Below are 18,568 nucleotides of genomic sequence, written 5' to 3' on the forward strand. Positions count from 1 at the left end.
GTTGACACACCTGATCACACCCTCCTGGCTTCACTCACAATCATTAAAGGATCCTCCACACATTAGTCACAAGGAAAGCCGGCAGGCATGTAAAACATAGCTGGAATAGAGGTTTATTTCTAGACTAGACCGAAGGAAAACCCTACAATCCAGTCTACGAGCAACTGACTAACAGAAAAAGCTCATTAAACTTACAGGGTTCAAAGCAAAACGCTGCCATATTGTACTGTAGAATGTATATAACGTCCCTGGCGAGGCCTCAAAGCGCTCAGTGGAGATCAGCTAACGGGGGTCCTTTGTCCTATATGGTTTGGAAGGTGAACATGAGCCAAGCTGCGAAAAGGTCCAGTTTTTCAAAGAAGGAGGTGTCCGTGTGTGACAGCACAATCCGTGTCCTGGGGGGAGGGCCCGCGCAGTGCCTCACGGAATGTGGCACGGTGGGTTCCAGCATAAGTTTCCAGCTCATGTTGCTGCTACAGACGGGAGTCTCACGGCTTTGAGGGGGTGGGTGGGTCTGGGTCAGTGTCATGGAGTCTGCCATGCCGTCATTGAAGCTCACGCCCTCCACATACCCCGCCCCTATGGTATTTTTAACCTCCTGAGGTGGTCGTGGTTGAGAATGGCAGAAGGTGAGACTTCTCGTCTCTAAGGCATACTTAGGATCACCGGCATTATGCCATTTTCTGGCATACTTAGGATCCCGGGAATTATGCGGTTGTGCGGAATCTGCAAGTTTCACATAATTATAGAATTTTCTTATTTGCCACATATTCCCTCACTTGCTGCATAACCTGCAGATTTAAATAAAAATATTGCTTCCGAATCAAACGGTTCAAAGGTTTATTACGACGCGCCGGCATGTGTTGCCGCACAGTGTCAGGCCATTTGCAAAGGTCGAGGGGTCACATTTCTGCTGCTTATTGTAATATGTGGGTGCTAAACTGGTGTTAGTGAGGTGCAGCCCATGCCCCGGAAGTGTTAGCAAGTGCAAAAATGATAAAATAATGAAGTAATGCTATCGGAAAACGTCCTGCATTACGCCGCATAATTTGCATTTTCTAGCCACATAATTTTGCCCGCCCTTGCCACATAATTCTAGTGGCTCTTTATATGCTACAACAGGTTAAAGGTCAGGGCGCCCTTGGAGGGCCGACTAGTGGTGCTGTATCTTGGGTGTCATGAGCCCCAATTGAAGCAAGAAACTAGGCCCTGGGTCTATTTTAATTTCTAATACTGATATAAGAGAGGCGAAGTGGGGTCTTGACATCCCGGCATCAGTGCACCTTCTTCACTAATGTAACTGCACCCCTGTGCATGGGGCTCCAGGCTACTCCCTCTCCCTGTCTTTCCTCCTCCCCTCCCTATCTCCATCACTCAGTCCACTCATCTCCTTCATCCCTTCCAGCCTCCCCCCATCCTTTCCCTCGGTGTCTCCCCTTCATCCTCATTTCCTCCCCCCCTCTTTCCTGGCAGCTTTATTTCCGGCTCTTCCTCTTCCGCTGCCCATTTTGCTCGTCCTCAACAACCTTTCCTTTGGTTGCTCATCCCTATCACCCATATTTCCATTTCCTATTCTCTCACTTTTTTCTTCTCTCCGTTCTTTCCCCCTCTTCTTTTCTGTCATCCCTTCCTCTCCCTTCTTTGTTGCTCCCTTATCTTCTCCTTCCCTTGTACTCCTCTCTCCCACTCTCACAGGAGTAAACCCGGGGACAGGTCCCAGGCATTCTGTGTGTGGAAAAAGCAACCTGAACAGGCAGCTTCTAAAATAACTTTAGTGGTGGAGGACAGGCTTGGCCCCCTCTCATCCCTGGGTCCTGGTGCCACTGAACCAGCTGCACAACAGGTAACCGAGCCCCTTTGGACTATGGTGACCACCTCATTCCATGTGATCATGGACCCTGCTTCAGGCCCTGAACTCTCTGCCTGCACACCACCGGATGCCTTCAGCTGTGTCAGTCTAACAGTCCAATGAAAGCAAACCAGAACTACAGCACCCAGAATGCATTAGCCTGACACTCAAAAGCCCAGGGGTGGAGACTGTGTCTGTACTGACATTCATTGAGGTGGCCACCCTGTGTGGACACTCAGGCCGTCATTACAACCTCGGCGGTCTTTTGAAAAGACCGCCGAGGCTGCGGGAGCCAAAATACTGCAAGTGCTGGCGGTATTTCTGGCTCCCTATTATGACTTTTCCGCTGGGCCAGCGGACAATAACAGAGCCGGCGGCAATGCTGATGTTCGGGCAGGGAAATGCGCGATGGGGCTATGCCTGGGGGCCCCTGCACTGCCCATGCCAAGTGCATGGGCAGTGCAGGGGCACCCCAAGTCCCCCCCCCTTGTGTACCGCCGTGGCCAGGCTGGCGGTCGGGGACTCATAATCACCAGGGCAGCAGTGCAGGCGGAAGCCTGGCGATATAGTGGAGGGGCAGGCGATATGGCTGTGGCTATTGCGCCACAGTCATAATAGCTGGTGGAACACCGCCAGCCTGTTGGCGGTGTTACCACCAGTTTACCGCCGGCCACCAGGGTCATAATGAGGCCCTCTGTCTTTTGATGGGTTGGCTACAGGTTGGGGACTGGTGTCAGGGCTGCAGCGCTGCTCTGACCCAGACTTGAAAGCGCTTCGACAATATATTTGAGAGATCGTGCCGTGATATGCGCAGGTTTAGACCCATCACGACTACACTCCATCGCATGCTGCAGTGCTAGGCTGAATAAAGTGTTGTTGCCAGGGATGGATTTGCTTCCCAGATAGCCCTGCCCAATGGCCTTTTAAACAGAGTTATATTTACCATTAAGATGACAGGGCACTCCCAAGGGCATCTGTTCTCCCAGGGTGGGTGAAAGGAAAAAGTGACAGGCCTGGATTTTTTTTATTCATTTTATTTTAATCCTGAATTAGGAGCAGTTGTGCAAAACAAGTCTGTCTTCAGAGCAGCTGAGAAGACAAATTACGCGTCCGAAAACTCTGGACTTACAACTTGTAAAACTGCTGAGCAGGGACTAGTGGGTGCGGACACTGGGACTCCCTGACCCCACCTCATCCCCTACACACTATGGGGGGAAGCAGGCAATGCACCTCCCCTCCCCCCCCCCATTGGAGAGCACAACCTGGCACGGACTTGGATGTCCTCAATAACACACTGTCTCACCCCCACAGCCCTCTCCACTTACCACCCGTTCGGCACAGGTATAGTCCACATGTATCCTTTCACCCGACATTCACAGATCGGCACCGTTATTCCACATTCCGGGGACTATAGCTCCTAGAGGCTGGGTGTAGGCATGCGGATCCCGGCTATAATAAGAGATTGTAGGACCCGGAAATCCTGTCACCTAACTCTGACCATCTGGTAAGGATTACCTAGGGCTCCCTGCCCTAGAAACACTGGCATATGCAGGGCAGAGCCTGGTGTGAATGGCACACGGGGCTGAGAAACCCTCTGTCCATGCAGAAAGCACCCAAGGAGGAGGCAAATGAAATCAAGCAATGAAAGGCAGAGTGGAAATTAATCAAACAGCACAGCACACCCCAACACCCAGACTTCTGGCTAATACCTCCAACGAGTGCACAGAGGAGACTCCACAGAAGCGGAAGTGGCCATGTCAGGGGAGACTGGAGGCCTTGCAAGGCCACAAAGCAGAGATGGGAGCGGCCACCTCCGGATATAAATAACATATCAAACTGCATGACATGGGGAAGATGGTGGTCCCCGAAGCCATAATGGACCCGGAAGCGTCAGCTTGCCCCGTGCCGTGGGGGTGATTTCCAGCTCATTTTTTATGGGCGAGCGCAAAGCGCTCCGTCCATAAAGTAATCTCTCTTTGGGCTTCAAGCCACGCCCAGGTCACGTCAGTCGCTTTCATTGGTTCCCGGGCTTGCTCTTTAAAATCTGCTTGCTTTCATTTGTAAAAGACATGCATATGTCATGCCTTTTCCGGTGTTTAGCCCGCCTACACGGCACCGGTAAACTACTAGAAACATATGAGGCTCGATGCTTTGAGCCTGGTTTCTGGACTACTTTATCTGTTAATTTTCCCAGCAGCGCGATCATGCTGAGGTTTACATAGCACGCTCCGTTTTTTCATTTTCAATTTCAGTGCGATCGCGCTGCATTTTACATAGCGCGATCACGCTGTGTTTTTTTTTCTTTTAATTTGTGTGGCAAGAAAAGTTAGGTTAGGAGTTTACAACGCAATTAGCTCCAACTCGAGCAAATGCGAGACCCGTTGCATTGAAAATGCGTGTTTCACTACTAAGCATTAAGTAAAGCACACGCAGCCCAGGGTGGGCCACAGGAACTATAGCCCCAGATTTAAGAGTGCCTAGCGCTTCCTTGCGCCTCATTAGCGTAATTTTCTTAACGCTAATGTGGCCCAACAAGGTGAAAATAGCTGCACCATATTTACAAAGGGGCGCCATGCATGCATTGGGCCACTTTGTAATCCCTTGTGCCACATTATGCCTGTGCCAGGAGTAATGTATGCAAGTGGGGTGTTCCCCTCCGCCCTCATCTCAGTCACTGATGACATCAGAACCCTGATGGACAACGGTGAAACAGTCGCCCTCATTCTGCTCGACCTCTCGGCTGCCTTTGACACCGTCTGTCACCGCACCCTAATCACCCGCCTCCGCTCCACCGGAATCCAAGGCCAGGCCCTGGACTGGATCGCCTCCTTCCTTCAAAACCGTTCCCAAAGAGTTTACCTCCCTCCGTTTCGCTCAGAACCCACCAAGATCATCTGCGGCGTACCCCAAGGCTCATCACTCAGCCCGACACTCTTCAATGTCTACATGAGCCCCCTCGCCAACATCGTACGCAAGCACGACATCATCATCACCTCCTACGCCGACGACACCCAACTTATACTCTCCCTCACCAAGGACCCCGCCAGCGCCAAGACCAACCTACAAGAGGGTATGAAGGACGTCGCAGATTGGATGAGACTCAGCCGCCTAAAGCTGAACTCTGAAAAAACTGAAGTCCTCATCCTCGGCAACACCCTGTCCGCCTGGGACGACTCCTGGTGGCCCACGGCCCTCGGCACCGCACCGACCCCCACAGACCACGCCCGCAACCTCGGCTTCATCTTGGACCCTCTTCTCACCATGACCAAGCAAGTCAATGCCGTGTCCTCCGCCTGCTTCCTCACCCTCCGCATGCTCCGCAAGATCTTCCGCTGGATCCCCGCCGACACCAGAAAAACCGTGACCCACGCCCTCGTCACGAGCCGCCTGGACTACGGCAACACCCTCTACACCGGGACCACAGCCAAACTCCAAAATCGCCTGCAACGCATTCAAAACACCTCGGCCCGCCTCATCCTCGACATACCCCGCAGCAGCCACATCTCCGCACACCTGAGACACCTGCACTGGCTCCCAGTCAGCAAAAGGATCACCTTCCGACTTCTCACCCACGCACACAAAGCCCTCCACGACAAGGGACCGGAATACCTCAACAGACGCCTCAGCTTCTACGCCCCCACCCGCCTCCTCCGCTCCTCTGGCCTCGCACTCGCTGCTGTCCCTCGCATCCGCCGCTCCACGGCGGGTGGGAGGTCTTTCTCCTTCCTGGCGGCCAAGACCTGGAACTCCCTCCCCACCAGCCTCAGGACCACCCAGGACCACTCCGCTTTCCGGAGACTCCTAAAGACCTGGCTGTTCGAGCAGCGATAACCCCCCCTTTTCCCCTAGCGCCTTGAGACCCGCACGGGTGAGTAGCACGCTTTATAAATGTTAATGATTTGATTTGATTTGATTCCCGTGTTAGGGGGAACCGCAAAAATGGTGTAGTGGAACCTAATAGATTCCACTGCGTCATTTTTTACGGCTACTTTAACGCTTGCACAGAGCAGGTGTTAAAAGGGGGCACACCATTGCTTTCAATGGGGCCCTGTGTACTCTGCATGATTTTGGCGCTAATCCTACACAGTACATCAATAGCATCAAAAGAGTCAACTCTATTGCCTCTACCCTGCGCCATGGCATATTAAATACGGTGCACACATGGTGGCGGTGGGGGAGCGAAGGGACGCAAAGAAAGCGGCGCTGCCTGGGGTGCAGCGCTACATTTCTTAAATGAGGCCCTATGTGCGTTAAGTTGGCAGCACGCCACCAAACTGCATACTTTACGCACATTTCACTTAATCCACGAGCCACAGGTTAAGTTTACAGAAATGTGTTTTCTGAAATGGATCAAATGTTTCTAAAGATGTCGCACACGGAATACAGCACAGGATAATTTTCTTCTCTGCATTATGGTGGTGATCAGACATTGGGCCTAATTTATGAAAAGTAGCTCTGCATCCAATGCAGCGCCACTTTTATTGCACCCCCATAACGCCACCATGTGTGCACCATTTTTAAGACACTACGCACCATCATTTTTTACTCTAGTTTGGCGCTTTACAGGATTAGCATAAAAAATGTTGATGCTAACCTTGAGAAGCACATTGAGGTACATGAAAACAATGGTGTGCCTCCTTTTAGCGCCTGTTCTGTGCAGGCGTTAAAAATGCAGCAAAAAATGGCACAAAGAAATCTTTTAGATTTCTATGCACCATTTTTTTGGCCCCCTTGCATATATTATGCCTGGTGCAGGCATAATGTGGTTCAAGGGGTTACAAAGTGGTGCAATATATGCATTGCACTACTTTGTAAATATGGTGCAGGGAAAAGGCCAACTTAGTGCCACATTAGCGTAAAAAAATGATGCTAAAATGGGGCTAATGAGGCACAAGGGGATCTTAAATCTGCCCCATTGTTTCCAGTCCTGGGATTTAACGTGAACACCTGATGCATTCTGGGTGTCTTGGTTTACTTCATTTGAGAAAATAAGACTGACACTTCTTAAAGTAATTAATTGTAATTAACAGCTCAGGACCGGCAACAGAGCACATAAAACATCTTTCACGTTTAATATAATTTAGTCTCATAGGACACATTGGGGGTCATTCGGACTTTGGCGCCAAAGTCCCGCCATCAGAATACCGCTGTGCGGTCAGAAGACCGCCGCGGTTATTCTGAGTTTCCCGCTGGGCTGGCGGGCGACCGCCAGAAGGCCGCCCGCCAGCCTAGCGGGAAACCCCCTTCCACGAGGATGCCGGCTCCGAATGGAGCCGGCGGAGTGGAAGGGGTGCGAAGGGTGCAGTTGCACCCGTCGCGATTTTCAGTGTCTGCATGGCAGACACTGAAAATCTTGGTGGGGCCCTGTTACGGGGGCCCCACGACACCCCTTACCGCCATCCTGTTCCTGGTGGCAAAAGCCGCCAGGAACAGGATGGCGGTAAGGGGGTCGGAATCCCCATGGCGGCGCTGCTAGCAGTGCCGCCGTGGAGGATTCCCCAGGGCAGCGGGAAACCGGCGGTACACCGCCGGTTTCCCGTTTCTGACCGCGGCTGTACCGCCGCGGTCAGAATGCCCATGGGAGCACCGCCAGCCTGTTGGCGGTGCTCCCGCGGTCGTTGGCCCTGGCGGTAGTCTACCGCCAGGGTCAGAATGACCCCCATAATGTGCTCTTCTGTTGCCGCATAATTCCAGAGGCTGTGACGTGGGAACATTCACCTGACGGGGAAAGTGAACCTACAAGTCCCAGCATGCTTAGCGCTTTTGTATGGATAAACAGGGCGGCCAGATCCGGTCTCTGGCTTGGAACCAGTTGACAGCTATTCAGAGTTATTTCTTTTATCTGACCAGCACGATGCATTGCAACACCCCGGCCTTCCCTGACATGCCAGGGTGGTTTGTCAGCCAGGGGTTTCCAGGCTGGCACTCAGCCCAGAGCTGCAAGCAGGCCGGGGCCTAGCACCGCTCCCTGCCAGGAAGGATGAGAAGGGAGTGGGGCTATTTTTCTATCTCGTAGATTTAAGGAGATGAACTGGGCCGGAACTCCAAACAAACCACCCGGAAAACCTACGTAAGCTTTCCATTGGCATCAGTAGCTACATGAAGGTCAGAAAATAGATTTACAGCAAAGCAGACTCAGCCGTCCATCTTTCTGAGGTCGGTAAACTGAATATCATTAATTGAGTACTAGTAACGTGTTATTTCTAACGCTTAGAAGTGCAGAATGAAGCGCTTTATAAAATAGAGGGGAAAGCCGTTTCCAGAGGTCACCTGCAAACGTTCTTCTCGGTTTTTGGGGCTGTGATGTTCCCCGACAGAGCAGGTGCCTCTGAAAAGGCGTGAGGCTTGCGACAGAGTTCTCTACAAGATAGGGTGTCTATAGCGGCGCCTCGGGAGGCCTAGAGCAGTGCCTCGGGAAAGGCATGTGGCCTGAAGATGGGCCAGGGCGCATACAGCGGTCTCTCTGAAAAGCCACGACGGCTGGGGCAGAGTCAGTCAGTAGTTAGGGCGCTCATAGAAACCTACGTTCTGGGGGTGCAGAACATTTCAATTTGAACCGAGCTGGTTGCAGCGAAGACGTGCCATCGAGGTGTGGAATGTGGAAACACCACCTCCCCAAGGAATGTGTACGCGCCCACCACAGTCTGGATCACGGTATCTCAGCATCATCCGGGCGCAGCTGGTGATGGAGGGCACCAGGGCACGCCCGTCAGGACCGCATTCTCTTGAACCCGTAGCCGGCCTGGCTGCAATCTGCCTCGGCCGCAGATACACAGGTGAGTAACTACCTCCTGGAAGCAGAATTGTAAGCCCCTGGCTTGGGAAACCCACAAACGGCCCCAACCTGAGACGTCACGAAGGAGACATGCTCCAGAGGAGTGCGCACTGGGCCGTGGTCTTCAATGCACACCGGTGACAGGTGTCCCGGTCCCGCGGTTCTCCACGCCGTCACCAGGACGCTTCAGGCTCTATCTGTAGCCACCTCACATTCTTTCTTCAGGGTACGAAGGGCTGGGTGAGTTGACTTCCACAGGTGTGCTTATGGAACCTCAGTGACGCAGATGAGAACCCTGAGGAGCTGAACCAATGAATGAATGGAATGTACCATTAGACAACAGGCCCCTGGGCCCATCCATGCTGCAAAGGATGTCATTGAGGCCTTAAAGACAGTGCATGTTAAGAATACACAGCAGCTGTGGGGTACACTTTGTATTTGGGACAGTGGATCATTTTCTCTAACCAGACATTTTCATTTCCACAGCATCACATGGTGTCATCCACAAACTATAGCAAAACAAAAGGATGATGGACGAGTGCTGTACATTGCAAACACTCACCCCCAGTCACAGATCTGGGTTTAATCCATCGTTCTTCTGCTCACCATGCCACCCCAGTTTGGACCCAGCCATATGCAAATCAGTCGTGACCCTGTTCCTCATGGGAACAGTCCAGCCCGAACTGCCAAGCCAGGTCCTCCCTGGACCAGAAACAAGCATCCTGGGACCGGTTTCAGGGTTTCACCCTTCATCAGCCAGGCTAGCTTGAATCCAGTGGCACAGTGTACAATGCAAACACTCACCCCCAGTCACAGATCTGGGTTGAATCCATCCTTCTTCTGCTCACCATGCCACCCCAGTTTGGACCCAGCCATATGCAAATCAGTTGTGACCCTGTTCCTCATGGGAACAGTCCAGCCCGAACTGCCAAGCCAGGTCCTCCCTGGACCAGAAACAAGCATCCTGGGACCGGTTTCAGGGTTTCACCCTTCATCAGCCAGGCTAGTTTGAATCCAGTGGCACAGTGAGCAAGGGACCCACGTCTGGGCATACCCTTCCCACTTAGGGCAACTTTAGCAAAACAAAAGGATGATGGACGAGCACCCCCAGTCACAGATCTGGGTTTAATCCATCGTTCTTCTGCTCACCATGCCACCCCAGTTTGGACCCAGCCATATGCAAATCAGTCGTGACCCTGTTACTCATGGGAACAGTCCAGCCCGAACTGCCAAGCCAGGTCCTCCCTGGACCAGAAACAAGCATCCTGGGACCGGTTTCAGGGTTTCACCCTTCATCAGCCAGGCTAGCTTGAAAGCGCTTGAATCCCGTGGACGAGTGCTGTACAATGCAAACACTCTCCCCCAGTCACAGATCTGGGTTTAATCCATCCTTCTGCTCACCATGCCACCCCAGTTTGGACCCAGCCATATACAAATCAGTCGTGACCCTGTTCCTCATGGGAACAGTCCAGCCCAAACTGCCAAGCCAGGTCCTCCCTGGACCAGAAACAAGCATCCTGGGACCGTTTTCAGGGTTTCACCCTTCATCAGCCAAGCTAGCTTGAATCCAGTGGCACAGTGAGCAAGGGACCCACGTCTGGGCATACCCTTCCCACTTAGGGCAACTTTAGCAAAACAAAAGGATGATGGACGAGTGCTGTACAATGCAAACACTCACCCCCAGTCACAGATCTGGGTTTAATCCACCGTTCTTCTGCTCACCATGCCACCCCAGTTTGGACCCAGCCATATGCAAATCAGTCGTGACCCTGTTCCTCATGGGAACAGTCCAGCCCGAACTGCCTAGCCTGGCTGATGAGGGGTGAAACCCCGAAACCGGTCCCAGGATGCTTGTTTCCGGTCCAGTGAGGACCTGGCTTGGCAGTTCGGTCTGGACTGTTCCCATGAGGAACAGGGTCAAGACTGATTTGCATATGGCTGGGTCCAAACTGGGGTGGCATGGTGAGCAAAAGAACGATGGATTAAACCCAGATCTATGACTGGGGGTGAGTGTTTGACAATGTTCAGCATTCCGTCCATCACTTGTTGTTTTTTGCTTTGTCACCCTAAGTGGGAAGGGTATGCCCAGACGTGGGTCCCGTGCTTCCCATGCCACTGGATTCAAGCTAGCCTGGCTGATGAGGGGTAAAACCCCGAAACCGGTCCCTGAAGATCTAACCCTAAGCCCTAAAACATGGCCCTAGCCCTGAAAACAACCCCAGCCCTAACCCTAAAAAACAACCCTACTTACCTGGCAGGGGAGACACCATGATCACCCTGTGCCTGCAGTACCTTTAGTGTCCACTAGAGGTCACTGTTCTGCCAAAGAACTACCTGGTGCTATATGCACACAAGGGCACTTTTAAGTGCTATTACTGGAGCTGCATCCTGCTGAAGATACCTGCCTGCTGAAACCTGCCTGCCTGCTGTGGACCTTCACCTGCCTGCTGTGGACTTCGCCTGCCTGCTGGAACCGCCCGCTGTGGACTCTCACCTGCCTGCTGGAGCTGCTTGCCTGCTGGAGACCCTTCCTTGCCTGCTGGAGCTGCCTGGATACTGAGGCCTGCCTGCCTGCCTGCCTGCTGAGGGGAACCCCTGCCTGCCAAGCTTCCCTGCCTGCCTGAAGGGAACCACTGCCAGCCACCAGGAGCAGGCCTGAGGAGTACCTACCTGCTGCAGCTCCCTGAAGGACCCTTCCCAAGGCACGCCGCAACAGCAAGGACAGGATGAGCAGACCGCTGAACCCCTGGTTCCACAACACGGTGAAGATGCAGAGGAAGGTGGAATCGGATGGCTCCACACCAGAGCTGAGCAGAAAGACTTTCACAGAGTTGCTGGTGACCAAGATGGGGTTCACAGCAGCTGAGATTTGGTGTTACCTGCTGACGTTCATGTCGGAATCAATCTGCAGGAGATACTGGCAGATGTGCTGGTCAAGACGGGACGAGAAACCCTTCGCCGACTTCCACCTGGAGTGCCAACTCGTGTTGGAGGTGAAGAGGATGACCGTGCACGTCTACAACCCGCATGTCAACATCCAGGACCTGACCACCTTCCTACGCCGACACTGCACAGTGACGAGAGAACCCTCCCGCAACCTGGACAGTGATGGAATATGGGATGGTAAATGGACAGTCATGGTGAAGCTGAAAGAGGACCCGGCCGCCCCGGATGGAATCCATCACCCTCCTTCAAGCTTCTCCCTAGGGCGCGACTCGGGCTACCTCTTCTACCCCGGGCAGCCCAGACTGTGCAACAAGTGTAGTAAACCGGGCCACACCGCTAAAGATTGCACAGTGCAAGTGTGCAAGAACTGCAAAAGAGAAGGACACACAGCCAGGGCATGCAAAGAGGAAGCCCCCTGCAACCTCTGCGGTGCCGTGGGCCACCGTTTCAAAGACTGCCCGCAAAGAGCCAAGTCCTATGCCCAGGCGGCCAAACCTCCTGGGAGAGAGGCACAGGAGGAGGCTGCCGTGGCCAGCCTTCCAGTCCCAGCACCCAGAAAGACCAAGGAAACTGGGAGGAGGAAAGGCCCCAGGCAGGAGCAAGTCAAACCTGACCAAGGCTCCACGCCAGTCCTGGAGCCACAGAGCACAGAAGAAGGAATGCCTGCCATCCCTGAGAGTATGCCAACAGACAACGCTCCCCAACTCGCCTCTGAGAACCAGGAAGAAGAACCCTGGACAAAACAGGAGCGCAGGAAAAGGAGGCACAGTCCCCCACAAGTAACAAAGAAGACCAGGAAGAAACACCTGAGCAACCACAACCCCAACTCCGATCCAGAGGAGTCAGAAGAAGAAGAACAACCAGGGAATGAGGGTCCAGATGACCAACTGGAGCAAGTCACCAGAGTACTGCAGGAGATGAGGGCGCTAGCCAGCGTCATGGAAGCGTCCCCACCACCATCGCCAGCAATAGCTGAGAAGGAAGAGGCCTCCATGGAGGAGGAAGAGCCAGAGACCAGCCACGTGGGCAAGCCAGCCTCAGAGAAGCACCAAGCAACGGTGGCCAAGACAACAGCCCCCGCGCCGGAGACCCGCCAGGAGCCTGACCAGCCCTGTAAGTAGACTTGTCACTGTGTGATAACAGCTAATTACTCTGACTTGATAGTTAGTATTTGAGCCTAAGTTAAACTCTTAAACACTAATTAAGATGGCTATTTCATTGTTTTCCATAAATGTGAGAAGTATCAGAGACAAGCGCAGATGTGCTAGCACCTTGAACTTTCTTGCCAGCCAGGAATGTGATGTGTGCATGATTCAGGAATGCTCCATCCCTTTTTCAGCTTCATACACCCACCTAGAACAGCAGTGGGCATTTGGGCCTTCTTTTTGGTCTGGGGGGAACAGCAGTAGGTCTGTAGGAGTCGCTACCTTAGTCAGAGGGAGGTGCTTCACAGTGGACTCAGTCACCGAGCTGGAAGGCGGCAGGGCTCTTGTCGTTGACGGCTCATGGGCAGGAGAACCGGTTAGACTGATCAATGTGTATGCGCCTTCTGATGTAGGTGAGAGACGGGAGCTGTTCCAGCGCCTCAGACCACAGCTGGTCACCTCCAGAACAATCATGATGGGTGGGGATTTCAACTGTATACTAGAGAGTGGTGGTCGATGTGGGACCAGAGCTAAGGAAGGATGGATGGATGATGGTGCGAAACTCCTAGCGGAGATGGTGGGTGAGGCCTCCCTGACGGACGTCATTGGATCCATGGGGGCGGACGCCAGGAATTTCACCTGGAGCCGCCCTGATGGATCTGTGCGATCCAGGATAGACTGTGTTTTCACCTCTAGATCAGTGAGGATCAGGCAGCACTCCATGGTGACAGTGCATTTCTCTGACCACAGGGCTATCAGGTTTCAGGGGGAACTAACAGGGAAGTTCCTGACAGGTCCGGGCACCTGGAAACTGAATAGCTCTCTGCTGGGGAGAGAGGATGTACAGGAGGAGCTGAGGAGGACTTACAGTGAGTGGCAAGACATGAAAGACACCTTCCAGTCCATAGGGGAATGGTGGGAATGGGTGAAAGGCAGGATTCAGGATTTCTTTAAGAACGTGGGCAGGAAAGCAGCAAGGGGGAGGAAGAGGGAGTTCAGTAGACTGCAGCAACAGCTGCAAGAACTGCACGACCTCCAACTCCGGGGATGGGACGTCATGAACCCTCTGGAGGCATTCAAGAAAGAGCTGAGCGAGCACTTTCATGAGGAATCCAGGAGGATCATCTTCCGTTCTAAGGTGGAGAACCTGGAAAAGGGGGAGAAATGCAACTCCTTCTTCTTTAAGAAAGTCCACTCTGCGCACACCCCACTGGTTCAACTGCGCAACAGGGAGGGAATTTTGTGTGACACCAAGGAAGACATTAGGAAGGCTGTGACAGATTTCTATGGGGACCTCTACTCAGAGAAGAGGTCAGATGGGGATCAGGCAGAAAGGTTTTTGGCAGGTATCCCGAGAAAGGTTTCCACACCAGCAAGGGAAGTCCTCAACGCACCCCTCACTCTGGAGGAGCTGCACATTGCAGTTAAATCCTTCAAGTCAGGAAAGACACCAGGCAGTGATGGTCTACCAATTGAATTCTACACTTCACTGTGGGACCTAGTGGGACCAGACCTTCTGGAGCTGTATGAGGAGATGGAGCAGGAGGGAGTCATGCCCCACACATTAAGGGAAGGAACGATCGCGCTCCTGTATAAACATAAGGGGGAGAGATGTGACCTCAAGAACTGGCGTCCCATCTCTCTCCTGAATGTGGACTACAAGATCCTGGCAAAGACAATGGTGAATAGACTCAAGAGCGCTATGGGAGAGTTAGTTCACCCAGACCAGACCTGTGGGGTTCCAGGACGCAGAGTGGCGGACAGCCTAGCACTGATCAGGGACACGATCCAATACATCACAGACCGGAATATCCACGCTGCGCTGGTCTGTCTCGATCAGGAAAAGGCCTTCGACCGCGTCTCCCATGAGTTCATGGAGAGGGTACTGCAGGGTTTTGGGCTGGGGGAGCGCTTCTGCAATTATGTTAGAATAATGTATACAGACATTTTCAGTTCAGTCATGGTAAATGGTTGGAAAACAGACCCCTTTCCTATCAGGTCTGGGGTAAGACAAGGCTGCCCGCTCTCGCCCTCTTTGTTTGTTTTGGTTATAGAGCTACTCGCGGAGTACATCAGGAAGAACCCGAACATCAGAGGGATCCCGACACCAGGAGACGCAAAGAAAGAAGTCAAGTGTTCGCTGTACATGGACGACGTCACCCTCTTCTGCACGGACGGGAAATCGGTCCAGTCCCTGCTGGAGGCATGCAAGGACTTTGGCAAAGCATCAGGAGCAAAGATCAACGTGGACAAATCACAGGCAAAGCTTTTCGGCCGCTGGGACCTATGTAACGAGCCTCTCCCTTTCCCCGTTGAGGCAGGACTGGTAAAGATCCTCGGTATCTGGTTTGGGGGACCAGGAGCGGCGGCGAAAAGCTGGAACGAACGCCTGGCCAAAGTCAAGCAGAAACTGGGCTTTTGGAGCTTGAGACACCTGAGCATTGAAGGAAAGGCTCTGGTGCTCAGGAACGACGCACTGCCCGTGCTGCAGTATGTGACACAGGCCTGGCCACTCCTGGCCAACGTAGCACGGGCTGTGAACAGCATGGTTTTCCACTTTGTTTGGCACTCAAAGATGGACAGGGTGAAAAGGACAGTCATGCACAAGGAGCATCGCAAGGGAGGGAAAGCAGTCCCTGACATCCCGACAATCCTCAGAGCCTTCTTTGTGTGTGGCTGCGTCCGAATAACCCTGACGAACGAGAACAAGGATCACTCAGCTTACAAGGTCTTCCGCTTCTTCCTGCTCCCAGTATGGAGAAGACTGGGATGGGATAAGTGGGAGAATGCAACAATGTTCAACTGGGACCTCCCCTGGTACTACAAGGAGATTGAGAAGTTTGTGGTGGAATTTGGGCTGAACTGTGTCACACCAAGCCTATGGAAGCCCAGGACAATCCACAGACTAATCAGGTCCAGGGACACCACAGAACCAGTGAGCGACCTGCCACCTGCGACAGCAACAAGGGTGTGGGAAAATGTATCCTCCCCATCCCTAACCAACAGACACAAAGACATTGCATGGATGGCCGTGAAAGGGGGACTGCCAGTCCGGTCATTCATGCACAGCAGGGGCCTGTGCCCACACAGAGAATGCCCAAGGGGATGCCCTGCAGAGGAAACTACATACCATCTGTTCTGGGCCTGCCCCTTTGCCCAGAGACTGCGGGGAGCCTTAAAACAAGAAATGGAAGCCCACATCCCATACCCAAACATCACTCACCACTCTGTGCTGTATGGGCTGTTTCCAAAGACACACTCAGTGGAGGCTATCCAAGGATGCTGGAGAATCCTCTGCTGCATAAAGGACATCCTCTTGTATGCCAGGACCCGACTGGTGACCAACGGGGAGGTGGTGAGCAGGGAAGCGTGCCGCCGAATGGTACTCAACCTGCTGAGAGACTACACAGACAAGGACAACAAGGAGGGTGAGAAGGAGGAAGAACTGTAAACCCTAACCCCTCCTTCCCACTGAACTCCCCACACTGCACCAAGAAACCAAACCCCCCTTTACTACTTATTTCATATATAAACTGACTGTGTTGTTAAAATGTGATTTGAAACAAAGTTGAAGTGGACTGCCCTTCCTAAGGGAAGAGGTACCACTCTTTAAAAACCTATGTATCGCCTACTTAAAGCACTTAATAAAGGTTTTTGAAACTTAAAAAAAAAAAAGGTCCCAGGATGCTTGTTTCCAGTCCAGTGAGGACCTGGCTTGGCAGTTCGGTCTGGACTGTTCCCATGAGGAACAGGGTCAAGACTGATTTGCATATGGCTGGGTCCAAACTGGGGTGGCATGGTGAGCAAAAGAAGATGGATTAAACCCAGATCTATGACTGGGGGTGAGTGTTTGACAATGTTCAGCATTCCGTCCATCATTTGTTCAAGTTTCCAGGGGCCATGCATTTATAGTTTTCGAGTCCAGTTTTTTGTCTTTGAATCCTGGGACTTATAGTCTTCCTTGTCTGTCAAGAATACATGTCCCAGAATCCAAAGCAAAAACCTGGGCTGGATGAGCTACTCGCACATGGACCTATGAAACTGGAGAGCTCTGCAGACCCCTGATAGATAGAAAAAGACTACAAGTCCCAGAATACAAAGCAAAAACCGGGACTGGACAAGCTACTCGTGCATGGACCCATGAAACTGGAGAGCTCTGCACACTGCAGAGCCAGGCTGTCCCTTTCACGGGCAGAGGGCTCCAGAAGAAGGACACCTCCACAATTCATTTACAAAGCCATTATGACTGGCACTCCCATCTGTATCACCAATGCTGGTAGCTCTCAGCACACCAACAGGCAGGGCACCATCAGAGTAGAGATGAAGACGTGCAAAAAATAAGCATTTGCGACGCCACGGGTTTCACATTGCTCCGAGTTAGAGCTATTAGCAGTTGTAAGCTCCCAACTGGACTTTTCTTGCCACATTAAATGGAAAAAAGAGCGCGATCGCGCTGCTACAGTTCACAAGTAGTGAAACCTAGTGGCAAAAGTGCAATTATCTACGTAACCGGCAAAAGTGCAATTAACTATGTAACAGGGTCAATGTCATGCAAAGCGCTCGACTTCTGGCAAGCGAGATCGCGCTGCGAAAAAAGATAAAACAGTGAGCCTCGTATGTTTTCACTACTTGGTCGCTGCGCTCGCGAAGGGCTAACCACTGGAAAAGGCATGACGCATGCGTGCCTTCCATTAATGAAAGCAAGCAGATTTGAAAAGGCAAGCCCACGAACCAATGAAAGACACTGACGTGATGTGGACAGGGCCCCAAGCCCTTTTCTAACTACTAAAGCGTCTTGCGAGTGATACGCATGCGCAAGTGCATGCAACGCAGGCTCGACCCTAAAAACAAGGCAACAGGCCTTTGTCTATGCACCCAGGATCTGGATCAAAATCCACGTTTCCATCAGGACCGGCTCAACATGCTCCATTTTAGGGAAGTTATCAAGACACACCTCTTTGAGGAACACTACATATGGATGCAGTAAGAGTCCACACAGGCTCTTAGAATTCAGCTACCTCTTCAGTTACTCATTAACTTCATCTTTGTCTTTTACCCGGCACAGCACTCCCCTGCCTTGGCTAGGTTGGTGCAATATAACTACCACATGCATACATACATACATACATACATTGAAACATTCATGAGCTGTGTGGGCACAGGCAGTGGGGATGTCCTATTGGCAAAAAGTCTGCTTACCCATCGGAAGGCCATGGCCTCTGAAAAGCAGATTTGTTCCCGTCAGGTGGGCAGATCTAGCAGAAGGTGAAGATGAAACAGAAATGGAGGAGCTGCTCACGCCTGGCATGGGGCATCCTGAGGTCTCTGGGGTAATAACATTGCCTAGCTGTCAACTAGCCCCAAGTACAAAGATGACATTCACCCAGTCTGGCTGGCAGATGCCACAGAGACAGACGCAACTTGAGACTCAGTTTGGGCTATTTAGCAACTACTGACTGAAAGAGACTGATCACTGGAGACCGGCTGCATCTAGATACTGATACTCAATGAGGAGTATCCAACTGCTACTGACTGAAAGGGACTGATCATTGGAGACCGGCTTCATCTAGATACTCAACGAGGAGTGTCCAACTGCTACTGATTGAAAGAGACTAATCACTGGAGACCGGCTGCATCTAGATCCCCAACAAGGAGTATCCAACTGCTACTGGCTGAAAAAGACTGATGGCGTGAGGCATAGCTGCATCTAGATACTCAACAAGGAGTATCCAACTGCTACTGACTGAAAGAGACTGATGGCCTGAGGCCTAGCTGCAGCTAAATACTCAGTCAGGAACAAGACACTGATGACCCAGGACCAACTGGCAGGAGAATCTAGCTACTACGTGCTGA

At 52.3% G+C, this 18,568-nt stretch overlaps 1 long non-coding RNA gene across 1 annotated transcript in view; it reads right to left on the minus strand.

Annotated features, from left to right (window-relative positions):
- LOC138246569 (uncharacterized) overlaps positions 1-18,568 on the minus strand; it is a 54,281-nt gene that overhangs the window by 7,348 nt on the left and 28,365 nt on the right. Inside the window, exon 2 of the long non-coding RNA XR_011194307.1 lies at positions 15,939-16,117. This is a non-coding gene — a long non-coding RNA (uncharacterized lncRNA). The remainder of the gene's footprint in view (positions 1-15,938; positions 16,118-18,568) is intronic.

The sequence above is a fragment of the Pleurodeles waltl genome, chromosome 7 (genome assembly GCF_031143425.1).
Source record: "Pleurodeles waltl isolate 20211129_DDA chromosome 7, aPleWal1.hap1.20221129, whole genome shotgun sequence".
Classification (NCBI taxonomy): domain Eukaryota; kingdom Metazoa; phylum Chordata; class Amphibia; order Caudata; family Salamandridae; genus Pleurodeles; species Pleurodeles waltl.